The sequence below is a fragment of the Pseudophryne corroboree genome, chromosome 4 (assembly GCF_028390025.1).
Source record: "Pseudophryne corroboree isolate aPseCor3 chromosome 4, aPseCor3.hap2, whole genome shotgun sequence".
NCBI lineage: Eukaryota > Metazoa > Chordata > Amphibia > Anura > Myobatrachidae > Pseudophryne > Pseudophryne corroboree.
In genome coordinates, this window is record NC_086447.1 from 626,002,909 (window position 1) to 626,016,438 (window position 13,530).

Sequence of the window (13,530 nt, forward strand, 5' to 3'; positions counted from 1 at the left end):
ATTGTTACGCAACGTGCGTACCCTTACGGTACTCCATACGTCAATAGCATACAGTGTTCTTAGACCTCTTAAAGGGTTTTAAATAAGATAAATATTCAGCTTTATCAATTGGCGGCTCGTCCTGTCCTTCACATATCTCTGCTAGGTAATTTCAGCAGACATTATCCATCAGCAAAGGGCGGGAGATCATATTCTTCGCAGTGCTGACGGGATAAGCGTCTGCTTCGCTTAGTAAAGGGTGCTGAGGGAATCCGGAACTGGAGGTAAGAACAACACGCTAGTGTCTTTTAAAACTGTTTATTTCTATCTTGCGTACGCACACACGCATATCTGCATTTCTTTTTTCGTGTATTTTCATATATCACTCTCCTGTTTGCCATTTTATAATTGATAAACGTGCTAAAAGAAATTTGTCGCTATTTCATAGTTAAAAGTGTAAAAGTAATATATTAAGGGATAAATTGTAAAGCGCACACGTAACTCTACCTAAAGGTACAAGGAGAGATTGGCGTGGTGCTCGGTAGATGATCGAGGATCATCTACATTGATAAACGTGTTAGTTGTGTTACGGTGTACATTGGCTTTGTGTACACGTGTCTCTAACAAAGGGCTGAGACTCGCGTACGCAAAGGCCGACGCACGCAGCGTAAATTACGCAACGGAGCGTCTGGGTACGCCCACGTACCTCAAGTCACACGATAGTGTTGATTTTTAACAGGCGATAAATAGCGCAACAGGCGATAAATAGCGCAAAACGCGATAAATAGCGCAAATCTATTTTAATATCCGAAATTTAAATTAACAGATCCTTCTCCAAATTTACAACACATCTGGTTTAAAGAAAATTTCTGCGCAGAAATAGAAATAGAAACAAAAGTGTACATGTGGTGAGTGAGTGTTTGCAATTATACAATTTTGAGGTTGAACCACAAGAAAAGTATCGAGTTCTCGTGAAGGTACATACATGTAAGTGACGTGCATGGTGGCTAGGGAGGCATCCCTGGTTAAACATAAAATTTGAGCATTAGAGTGTAGCAGACCAGGAGGTCACACTGTAGCAGCAGACCAGGAGGTCTTATAACAAGACCAGGAGGTCCAGTTACAGCAGACTAAGAAGTCCGCTATAGAGACGAGTAGCACAACACCAAGAAGGGTTGGTGCGGAACCCATATAGGCCATAAAGCTCTGGCTGAAGGAATTCGCAGCAGTAATTTTCGATTCCACTGGTCGCTCCGCACATAAGATTAGTTGCTTATGTGCTGAACGATTGTACCGCACGTAATTGTGTGCATTAGTAAACCTGACCGGTACCATTTGTGTACGAAGGTCATAAACGCTATTTGTACATTTTAACGTGATTTGTGAAATTTTTTTATTTTAAGGGAAGTTCGCTGGTCACTCAGGAACTATCCAACAACCGATACTTGCTGGGGAACGCGCCCCAGTAAATAAAGGTTCACAGGGGCCCTAGGTTGGGTACAACAGCTCTGGATACAGTGATTGTGTTACTGGCCAACGTGGGCGAGAAGTGAGTGGAGTACTCGGTAAACTTCACCGCCAGCCTGCCCCGGACATCTTGGTTTTTGTAAGGGTTCGCTGAAGAAAAGCAACACCTGCAAGTTATGGGGGCCAGTTGTTCAGGTAGGGGGCGATCAACCTCGGTTCGGGTTGATTTAGTAAACCGACCAGTCGGGTCGGCAAGGTACGTAATGTGTGAAAAATACGGTTCACACACAGAGGTTTTATGTGATGAATGGGAGAGAATGACGGTACATGACGGGGAGAAATTCCCAAGAGTAGGTAGCTTTAGCCCAGAAGTGTTACTAAATCTAAGGAGAAGGATAAGTCTTATTAAACCAGCAAAGAGACGGATCAAACATTATGATTGTTTAAAATTATGGCAACAGGAAAGTGAAATGCAAAGAGAGTTAACTGACATATCTGACTCTCATCTTGGGAGGAGAGATATGGCAATGGAGAGGATTATGGTTGCGGAGAAAGGCACAATGGTGTACGATAAAAATGCACTTAGTAACTGTATTAAGAATGAAAGTGTAAAATTTAATAATGTTTATGAAAATGAAAGTGTAAAAATTACAAATGTTAACCCGTGCAAGTCGCACCCCATGTCAAACTTCCCTCAGGAATACAAACAAGAAAGTGAGCCCAGAACGATGTCGGCATCTCTTCCAGAAGCCATCCTACAAGACATCCAGGTGGACGCGACCAAATCGGTAAAGGCAATAATCAAACCCCCTAACGGAGGGTCAGGTGAGGTCGTGTCCACAGGTACGTACAATGTTTTATATCACGCACAAACAAATGTACCCCATATTGCAAGACCAAAACAAGGTGATGTAATTGAGTTTAGTCCTGTCAGGGTGATCACAGTCCCCAATGGGAAGACTGACGATCAGGGAACCATTCCCGTCCAGGACAGTGCAATGCGCTGTCCATGGTCCCGGACCGAATTGAGATCAATTATGTCTGAATTTCCTGATCCTAGGAAAAATCTAGTCGCATGTCAAAGGTTCATTAAAGAACTAGGAAACTCAACAGAACCCACCAACAAAGAGTGGCGGACAGTGCTGAGGGCATGTTTGCCCTCCGGTGTTGACTCTGCGAAATTTATTACTGATTGTCAATTAGACACAGAAGTACCTCAAACGGAGGAACACAATCAGGAATGTATTAAGCAGATAAACCAACAGTTGGAAGTATATTTCCCTGCCGTTGTCAAGTGGAATGAAATCTTCTCCATAAGACAAAACGAAAGGGAAAGTATTTCCAATTATTTCAATCGAGCACTGCAAGTAATGGCTAGGAACACTGGGATCACAGACATCAAAACATGCGCACAGCATAGAGAAATAGCGGTTAAGGTATTAATGAATGGTTTAAAGGAGGTATTGAGAACAAGGGTACAGACCACCAACCCAAACTGGAGAAATATCTCAGTGGCCGCATTAAGAGAGGCCGCAATTGATCATGATCGAAATATCACCAGACACAGGGAGTCACAAAGTGATAAGTTAATGGCCGCAAGTATACAGGCCCTAACCACAAGACCACTCCAGCATAAGCCCCAAACCCCTGCGAGAAATTCAAATGTGGAAATCTGTTACCATTGTCATAAAAAGGGACACTTTGCAAGAGATTGTAGATCAGGAAGTAGACAAAAGTCACATCAGCCCCCTAGACAACAACATAACCATGATGCCCAAGGAAACAGGGAAGTACAGGGAAAATGGTTGATGGTGATGAGCATCCAAGCGTTTGAGGAAGCATCAAATCAACCAAGACCTCAGGTCATTGACACTTGGAGGAAACCCAGGGTTTGTTACCTTTGTAAAAGAGAAGGGCATTATGCCAGTAACTGTAACAGCCCACATAAAGTCATACCCCCTAGACAAGAAAATGAGCAAAAGTTATGACACACCAAATTATAATCAGGGATCATATAGGAAGAATTTTGGGCCACACCCATAATATGTAGTCAGGAAAGGTGATCATTAGGACTGATGGTAAGCCTGAGGCTATTGTTAACAAATTGGGAGGTCATTCCCTGAAGACACAGGAATGACCGGGTGAAACGTTGTAAATGTATTTGTGAAATGTTTCTTTTTCTCTCCCCATCTCTGACGATTATTGGTAGGACTCAAACATTGCATGTCTGCTTGGTCTTTGCAGAAGTCTACCAATCCCCAGCATGACCTACCCACATCAATGTATCCTGGCCAGATACAGAGGGTGGAGTATGGAGGTGCTGGTGGGAGGGACTGCGCAAGGAAACCATTGGACATGTAGATATGACAGCCTGATGATCTGACAATGTTTTAAAAATGTTTGAAAAATGTTTTTCCCTGTTGTTGTTTATTGTTGATTTATGTGATATATACATATATGAACGGTTCTCTCTCTCTTGTTGTTTTTTTTCCCTCTCCCTCTTCTCACTCATGTTTTTATGTTTTAAAGATGGTATGTCACACCTCAGTTAGACAAATGGTAATGCAAGATTTTTTGCTCCTTACAGAAAGATCGCTGGTTTGGAAGGAATATTGCATCATCAGAATGTTCGGTTGGAAGACTGAGAGACAGCACCTTTGAGATGACAGCAGGACAAGAGGAACAACAAGACGAGAGAACTAATTATCGTAACAAGTTTCTCTCCCCCTCAAACTGTTTTTCTGTACCCCCATTACAAATTTCTTCTTTTCTCCTCCTGTAAGATGGACTTGCCCAAAGAGACTGTGATATGGATTTTCCTGTTGACCATGATGTTGACCAGAGCAGTCTGTTCCGGCGAGAGTACCAGTGAGGTCGAGAAAGGATCCAGAAAGATCCCGATGACTGAGACAGAGGTGTAAATTTCCAATAGCAACACAACCACCAAGCAAAAGGCGAGTACCGGAAACGATCTAGCAGCCATGTTATTTGTAAACATTGTTAGCTGAAAAGAGAACTGTATCTGTAGGCTTTGTGACAATGTAGTTGAGGATGGGTGCATTAAGAAATGCCAATCCAGTTTTAATATCCACATGGACCGGCATCCATTGAGTGACTATCACTCCTTAGTGGGTAGTGTGTTAAATCAAACAGATTGTTGGGTATGCTCTCAAGTACCTCAAGGTCACAGCAAATCAGGGCTAGTACCATTTCCTTTAACGGTAGGGGAGGTACTTGAGCTAAAGGGTGGGAGACCGGTGGACAGGAGGTTTAATATCTCCAGTCCTCCTAGTTTGAAGCTCCACCAATATCATGTGGATAGATCCCTAATATGTTTTAACATTACCAATCCCCGAAAGCCGGGAAATTGGGAAGTGTCATGGAGTAACCAAACCATGACCTTTTCATATAGAGCAGATAGAATGCCAACAGATACAGAGCTTATACGCCACATAGCCAGTAGAGAAAAATCTTTCCGATATAGGTATACCCTAGGAAGTAGGATTACGAGAGTTGGAGAGGTATCACCAGGATACTGTGCACATATCGTACAAACTGATACGTGTACTAGACAGATGGGAGAATTAGGGGTAGGAGATTTCACATGGAGGATGTGTAATATGGTTATGTCCTACTCCGTCCCATATGTTCTCCCCGATGATGCATATTTCATATGCGGGAGGAAGGCGTATAAGTGGCTTGCCCCAAACTCTGAAGGATTGTGTTATATTGGAAAAGTACTGCCTGAGGTAATGACTGTATCACATGCCAAAATGAAAGATATACACCGTGTTGCCCAAGCTCCTTATACTCATACTCATTACGAGCACGTAGTTAAACGGCACCTGATAGAAAGAACAGAGCATCCGGCCTCTGACATGATCCATGAATCCACCGGGATTCAGTTTCTAATCGCGTTAGGTTTCACTCGCACCGCCAGAGGAGTGTTGAATTATAAATACATATCTGCGCTTGCAAATTTGTTAGATAATATCACTGAAATGTATGATGACACGTTTAGGTATACTGGAAGAGAACTTCAAGCTTACAAAACAGAACTGGTCCAGCATAGAATGGTTCTTAATTATCTCACAGCAGTGACAGGTGGATATTGTGTCACACTGGCAACGCAGTACGGCGTGAAATGCTGCACATATATTACGAATAGCACCGAGGACCCGGTAGAGGTCATAGACCAAAAGATGGACCATATTCTCCAACTGAAGTGGGAATTTCGCAGGAGACACAATCTCACCCTTGCTGCTGTAGGTAATGAGCTGACTGGTTGGGTGTCATGGTTGAACCCGCGAAATTGGTTCTCTGGTTTAGGAGAATGGGCTCAAAGAGTCATAATGGATGTTGGGAAGTTTCTCCTATGTATCTTAGGTGTTGTCATATCCATTGGCTTGATATTTAGATGCGGTCAGGCTTTAATGAAGTGCAAACGTCGTACCAGGGTAATGAGTCTAAGGAGTGAGGAAATTATAATTCCAATGGATTTGATTTATGACCCAACGGTAGAAACAATGATGTGATGAAAATGCGATTATACGGTCCGTTTCTTTCACCTGTTTTTCCATTTTCTCCAAGGTAAAAAGACCCACTTGGACGAGGAATTTGATGATCCTGTATACAGACAACTGATGGATTAAAGAAGAAGTTTTGACAACCTAATACACAGATATTTGATGAACTATGCCATAGACCCCCAGTTTCCCTAGAAATTTTAAAATTACGCTTGCCCAACACTTTTGTAAGTCTATGGACATTGACAAAGCTTTTGCTCGCACCTTTTGGGCAAAAGCACAAAGAAGACTGCATTCAACAGACACCGAACAAGACTTCAACCGACAAATGTTCATTAACCTGACATAGAATACCACTGCATTTACCATAAGTGTTCTTTTTCTTCATCTCTACAACCTTCAGGTAATGACACACATAGTCGATAGGGAATACAGGCACAGATATCAGCAATCACATATTCCCCCATTCATGTATCATCAACTAAAATGTGCTTCCCCATTTTTGTTGCAACCACAGCCGAAAAAGAGCTCGGTAAAGTTTGACAGCCCATCCACAGACCCGTACCACGGGATAAGAAGGAATTCAAATGTATACTTCGCAATACCTCGAAGCTTGATTTAAAACACGTACGGCACGATGATACATGACCCCCCAAACATGGATTCATACACACATGCTTCTGCTATCTCACTAGGTCATACCCTTTTTCCTACCTTCTCCTCTCCTCCCTTACCCAATCATGGAAATGTATTTACACTTGACATATATTTTTCTCGTTTTGAAATGTTTTAGGAAGTGGCAGTTATTGTTGACTGCCAAAGGGTGGACTGTCAAAGTCAGAAAAATATCACGATGCACACTGCCATATTTGCACCTCATACAGGTCCGCGCTGCGCATGCGTGCGCTCTCCCGTGCGTGCGCATACTCGCTGTTGCGGGCACCCGCAGGCGCACGGTATGTGCATTTACGGTAGAGTTTATGTGTTCGTAGCGTGCGACTCAATCGTTACATATTTTCACTATATAATGTATTTTGTAGATCATGGTCCCTTTGATAGATTCTGAAAGTTTAGTTAATATAGCATGTTTATGGACGGAGAGATCCCTCTTTGTTTGATACGAAGGGTCGGACAGGGGTCATACAGTGGTGTTTAGTATCCTTCGGAAGAGTATTTAATTAGCAATATTCCGGTGTTGGTTTGAAGCGAATTAATCGCTCGTGCGAATAGTTATGGACATAAGAAGTTTATGTCCATTTACTATTATTTGCACTTACTTATCCATGCGGCGGGAAACCTCGTTTCCCACCCACCTGAGCAGTTGGAAATGGTCTCAGCCCACCTGTATGAATCAACCTATGACCTCTTTTAATAATGCGAAGACGAATTCCTGTGTCCAATGAACAATGAGATTGTAGGGACCATTGAATTGTATTGTGTGTGGGGCATAAATAGACAAGCCGATCACATCCAGCTCACTCTTCAACGGTTCTCATTGCTGATAATCGGGAGCTGGATGTCCAGAGGCGCATGCGATCGTTCCCCTTTGTGCGTAAGTTTTCTCCGCAATCATATTGTTTTTCTTGTTATTCTGAGCCATATCTCTATCTCTATCTCTCTCTCTCTCTCTCTCTTCTCCTCTTTCTCTCTCGTATTCCCTTAAACGTAATAGTATTGTATTGTATATCCCGTGTAGTTATCTGGTTAGTTAGTCTATGTTATATTGTAGTGTATGACTTGTACTGTATTATTCTTTTTCAAGTATAACATTCATATAAGGCGTTAGACCCTAAGCCCGGTAGTTGTGTATTTCTTATAGTGTTAAGTATTCTCAGAGCATCGGAGACGCTCGAACAGCTTTTAAGTTAATAAGGTTACACTGTGTTGCATCTACACCCCATCTCTACACTAAGGTTTTACTGCATATTACATTGTTTATGGTTTAGATATAAAGGTTTAACATTGTGAGCGTCTGCGCCGCTGGTGATCTCCTCGTGGTCCCGAGCGTCCGCTACGCTATAGCGAACCATTACGTTAGTCGGCAGCCAATAGCGTGCCTGCCTGTGATCTCTTGGCCGTGAGCGAACGTGACGCTCGAGCGTCTCGACCACGGCTTAGCGATTGTTACGCAACGTGCGTACCCTTACGGTACTCCATACGTCAATAGCGTACAGTGTTCTTAGACCTCTTAAAGGGTTTTAAATAAGATAAATATTCAGCTTTATCAATTGGCGGCTCGTCCTGTCCTTCACATATCTCTGCTAGGTAATTTCAGCAGACATTATCCATCAGCAAAGGGCGGGAGATCATATTCTTCACAGTGCTGACGGGATAAGTGTCTGCTTCGCTTAGTAAAGGGTGCTGAGGGAATCCGGAACTGGAGGTAAGAACAACACGCTAGTGTCTTTTAAAACTGTTTATTTCTATCTTGCGTACGCACACACGCATATCTGCATTTCTTTTTTCGTGTATTTTCATATATCACTCTCCTGTTTGCCATTTTATAATTGATAAACGTGCTAAAAGAAATTTGTCGCTATTTCATAGTTAAAAGTGTAAAAGTAATATATTAAGGGATAAATTGTAAAGCGCACACGTAACTCTACCTAAAGGTACAAGGAGAGATTGGCGTGGTGCTCGGTAGATGATCGAGGATCATCTACATTGATAAACGTGTTAGTTGTGTTACGGTGTACATTGGCTTTGTGTACACGTGTCTCTAACAAAGGGCTGAGACTCGCGTACGCAAAGGCCGACGCACGCAGCGTAAATTACGCAACGGAGCGTCTGGGTACGCCCACGTAACTCAAGTCACACGATAGTGTTGATTTTTAACAGGCGATAAATAGCGCAACAGGCGATAAATAGCGCAAAACGCGATAAATAGCGCAAATCTATTTTAATATCCGAAATTTAAATTAACAGATCCTTCTCCAAATTTACAACACATCTGGTTTAAAGAAAATTTCTGCGCAGAAATAGAAATAGAAACAAAAGTGTACATGTGGTGAGTGAGTGTTTGCAATTATACAATTTTGAGGTTGAACCACAAGAAAAGTATCGAGTTCTCGTGAAGGTACATACATGTAAGTGACGTGCATGGTGGCTAGGGAGGCATCCCTGGTTAAACATAAAATTTGAGCATTAGAGTGTAGCAGACCAGGAGGTCACACTGTAGCAGCAGACCAGGAGGTCTTATAACAAGACCAGGAGGTCCAGTTACAGCAGACTAAGAAGTCCGCTATAGAGACGAGTAGCACAACACCAAGAAGGGTTGGTGCGGAACCCATATAGGCCATAAAGCTCTGGCTGAAGGAATTCGCAGCAGTAATTTTCGATTCCACTGGTCGCTCCGCACATAAGATTAGTTGCTTATGTGCTGAACGATTGTACCGCACGTAATTGTGTGCATTAGTAAACCTGACCGGTACCATTTGTGTACGAAGGTCATAAACGCTATTTGTACATTTTAACGTGATTTGTGAATTTTTTTTATTTTAAGGGAAGTTCGCTGGTCACTCAGGAACTATCCAACAACCGATACTTGCTGGGGAACGCGCCCCAGTAAATAAAGGTTCACAGGGGCCCTAGGTTGGGTACAACAGCTCTGGATACAGTGATTGTGTTACTGGCCAACGTGGGCGAGAAGTGAGTGGAGTACTCGGTAAACTTCACCGCCAGCCTGCCCCGGACATCTTGGTTTTTGTAAGGGTTCGCTGAAGAAAAGCAACACCTGCAAGTTATGGGGGCCAGTTGTTCAGGTAGGGGGCGATCAACCTCGGTTCGGGTTGATTTAGTAAACCGACCAGTCGGGTCGGCAAGGTACGTAATGTGTGAAAAATACGGTTCACACACAGAGGTTTTATGTGATGAATGGGAGAGAATGATGGTACATGACGGGGAGAAATTCCCAAGAGTAGGTAGCTTTAGCCCAGAAGTGTTACTAAATCTAAGGAGAAGGATAAGTCTTATTAAACCAGCAAAGAGACGGATCAAACATTATGATTGTTTAAAATTATGGCAACAGGAAAGTGAAATGCAAAGAGAGTTAACTGACATATCTGACTCTCATCTTGGGAGGAGAGATATGGCAATGGAGAGGATTATGGTTGCGGAGAAAGGCACAATGGTGTACGATAAAAATGCACTTAGTAACTGTATTAAGAATGAAAGTGTAAAATTTAATAATGTTTATGAAAATGAAAGTGTAAAAATTACAAATGTTAACCCGTGCCAGTCGCACCCCATGTCAAACTTCCCTCAGGAATACAAACAAGAAAGTGAGCCCAGAACGATGTCGGCATCTCTTCCAGAAGCCATCCTACAAGACACCCAGGTGGACGCGACCAAATCGGTAAAGGCAATAATCAAACCCCCTAACGGAGGGTCAGGTGAGGTCGTGTCCACAGGTACGTACAATGTTTTATATCACGCACAAACAAATGTACCCCATATTGTAATACCAAAACAAGGTGATGTAATTGAGTTTAGTCCTGTCAGGGTGATCACAGTCCCCAATGGGAAGACTGACGATCAGGGAACCATTCCCGTCCAGGACAGTGCAATGCGCTGTCCATGGTCCCGGACCGAATTGAGATCAATTATGTCTGAATTTCCTGATCCTAGGAAAAATCTAGTCGCATGTCAAAGGTTCATTAAAGAACTAGGAAACTCAACAGAACCCACCAACAAAGAGTGGCGGACAGTGCTGAGGGCATGTTTGCCCTCCGGTGTTGACTCTGCGAAATTTATTACTGATTGTCAATTAGACACAGAAGTACCTCAAACGGAGGAACACAATCAGGAATGTATTAAACAGATAAACCAACAGTTGGAAGTATATTTCCCTGCCGTTGTCAAGTGGAATGAAATCTTCTCCATAAGACAAAACGAAAGGGAAAGTATTTCCAATTATTTCAATCGAGCACTGCAAGTAATGGCTAGGAACACTGGGATCACAGACATCAAAACATGCGCACAGCATAGAGAAATAGCGGTTAAGGTATTAATGAATGGTTTAAAGGGGGTATTGAGAACAAGGGTACAGACCACCAACCCAAACTGGAGAAATATCTCAGTGGCCGCATTAAGAGAGGCCGCTATTGATCATGATCGAAATATCACCAGACACAGGGAGTCACAAAGTGATAAGTTAATGGCCGCAAGTATACAGGCCCTAACCACAAGACCACTCCAGCATAAGCCCCAAACCCCTGCGAGAAATTCAAATGTGGAAATCTGTTACCATTGTCATAAAAAGGGACACTTTGCAAGAGATTGTAGATCAGGAAGTAGACAAAAGTCACATCAGCCCCCTAGACAACAACATAACCATGATGCCCAAGGAAACAGGGAAGTACAGGGAAAATGGTTGATGGTGATGAGCATCCAAGCGTTTGAGGAAGCATCAAATCAACCAAGACCTCAGGTCATTGACACTTGGAGGAAACCCAGGGTTTGTTACCTTTGTAAAAGAGAAGGGCATTATGCCAGTAACTGTAACAGCCCACATAAAGTCATACCCCCTAGACAAGAAAATGAGCAAAAGTTATGACACACCAAATTATAATCAGGGATCATATAGGAAGAATTTTGGGCCACACCCATAATATGTAGTCAGGAAAGGTGATCATTAGGACTGATGGTAAGCCTGAGGCTATTGTTAACAAATTGGGAGGTCATTCCCTGAAGACACAGGAATGACCGGGTGAAACGTTGTAAATGTATTTGTGAAATGTTTCTTTTTCTCTCCCCATCTCTGACGATTATTGGTAGGACTCAAACATTGCATGTCTGCTTGGTCTTTGCAGAAGTCTACCAATCCCCAGCATGACCTACCCACATCAATGTATCCTGGCCAGATACAGAGGGTGGAGTATGGAGGTGCTGGTGGGAGGGACTGCGCAAGGAAACCATTGGACATGTAGATATGACAGCCTGATGATCTGACAATGTTTTAAAAATGTTTGAAAAATGTTTTTCCCTGTTGTTGTTTATTGTTGATTTATGTGATATATACATATATGAACGGTTCTCTCTCTCTTGTTGTTTTTTTTCCCTCTCCCTCTTCTCACTCATGTTTTTATGTTTTAAAGATGGTATGTCACACCTCAGTTAGACAAATGGTAATGCAAGATTTTTTGCTCCTTACAGAAAGATCGCTGGTTTGGAAGGAATATTGCATCATCAGAATGTTCGGTTGGAAGACTGAGAGACAGCACCTTTGAGATGACAGCAGGACAAGAGGAACAACAAGACGAGAGAACTAATTATCGTAACAAGTTTCTCTCCCCCTCAAACTGTTTTTCTGTACCCCCATTACAAATTTCTTCTTTTCTCCTCCTGTAAGATGGACTTGCCCAAAGAGACTGTGATATGGATTTTCCTGTTGACCATGATGTTGACCAGAGCAGTCTGTTCCGGCGAGAGTACCAGTGAGGTCGAGAAAGGATCCAGAAAGATCCTGATGACTGAGACAGAGGTGTAAATTTCCAATAGCAACACAACCACCAAGCAAAAGGCGAGTACCGGAAACGATCTAGCAGCCATGTTATTTGTAAACATTGTTAGCTGAAAAGAGAACTGTATCTGTAGGCTTTGTGACAATGTAGTTGAGGATGGGTGCATTAAGAAATGCCAATCCAGTTTTAATATCCACATGGACCGGCATCCATTGAGTGACTATCACTCCTTAGTGGGTAGTGTGTTAAATCAAACAGATTGTTGGGTATGCTCTCAAGTACCTCAAGGTCACAGCAAATCAGGGCTAGTACCATTTCCTTTAACGGTAGGGGAGGTACTTGAGCTAAAGGGTGGGAGACCGGTGGACAGGAGGTTTAATATCTCCAGTCCTCCTAGTTTGAAGCTCCACCAATATCATGTGGATAGATCCCTAATATGTTTTAACATTACCAATCCCCGAAAGCCGGGAAATTGGGAAGTGTCATGGAGTAACCAAACCATGACCTTTTCATATAGAGCAGATAGAATGCCAACAGATACAGAGCTTATACGCCACATAGCCAGTAGAGAAAAATCTTTCCGATATAGGTATACCCTAGGAAGTAGGATTACGAGAGTTGGAGAGGTATCACCAGGATACTGTGCACATATCGTACAAACTGATACGTGTACTAGACAGATGGGAGAATTAGGGGTAGGAGATTTCACATGGAGGATGTGTAATATGGTTATGTCCTACTCCGTCCCATATGTTCTCCCCGATGATGCATATTTCATATGCGGGAGGAAGGCGTATAAGTGGCTTGCCCCAAACTCTGAAGGATTGTGTTATATTGGAAAAGTACTGCCTGAGGTAATGACTGTATCACATGCCAAAATGAAAGATATACACCGTGTTGCCCAAGCTCCTTATACTCATACTCATTACGAGCACGTAGTTAAACGGCACCTGATAGAAAGAACAGAGCATCCGGCCTCTGACATGATCCATGAATCCACCGGGATTCAGTTTCTAATCGCGTTAGGTTTCACTCGCACCGCCAGAGGAGTGTTGAATTATAAATACATATCTGCGCTTGCAAATTTGTTAGATAAT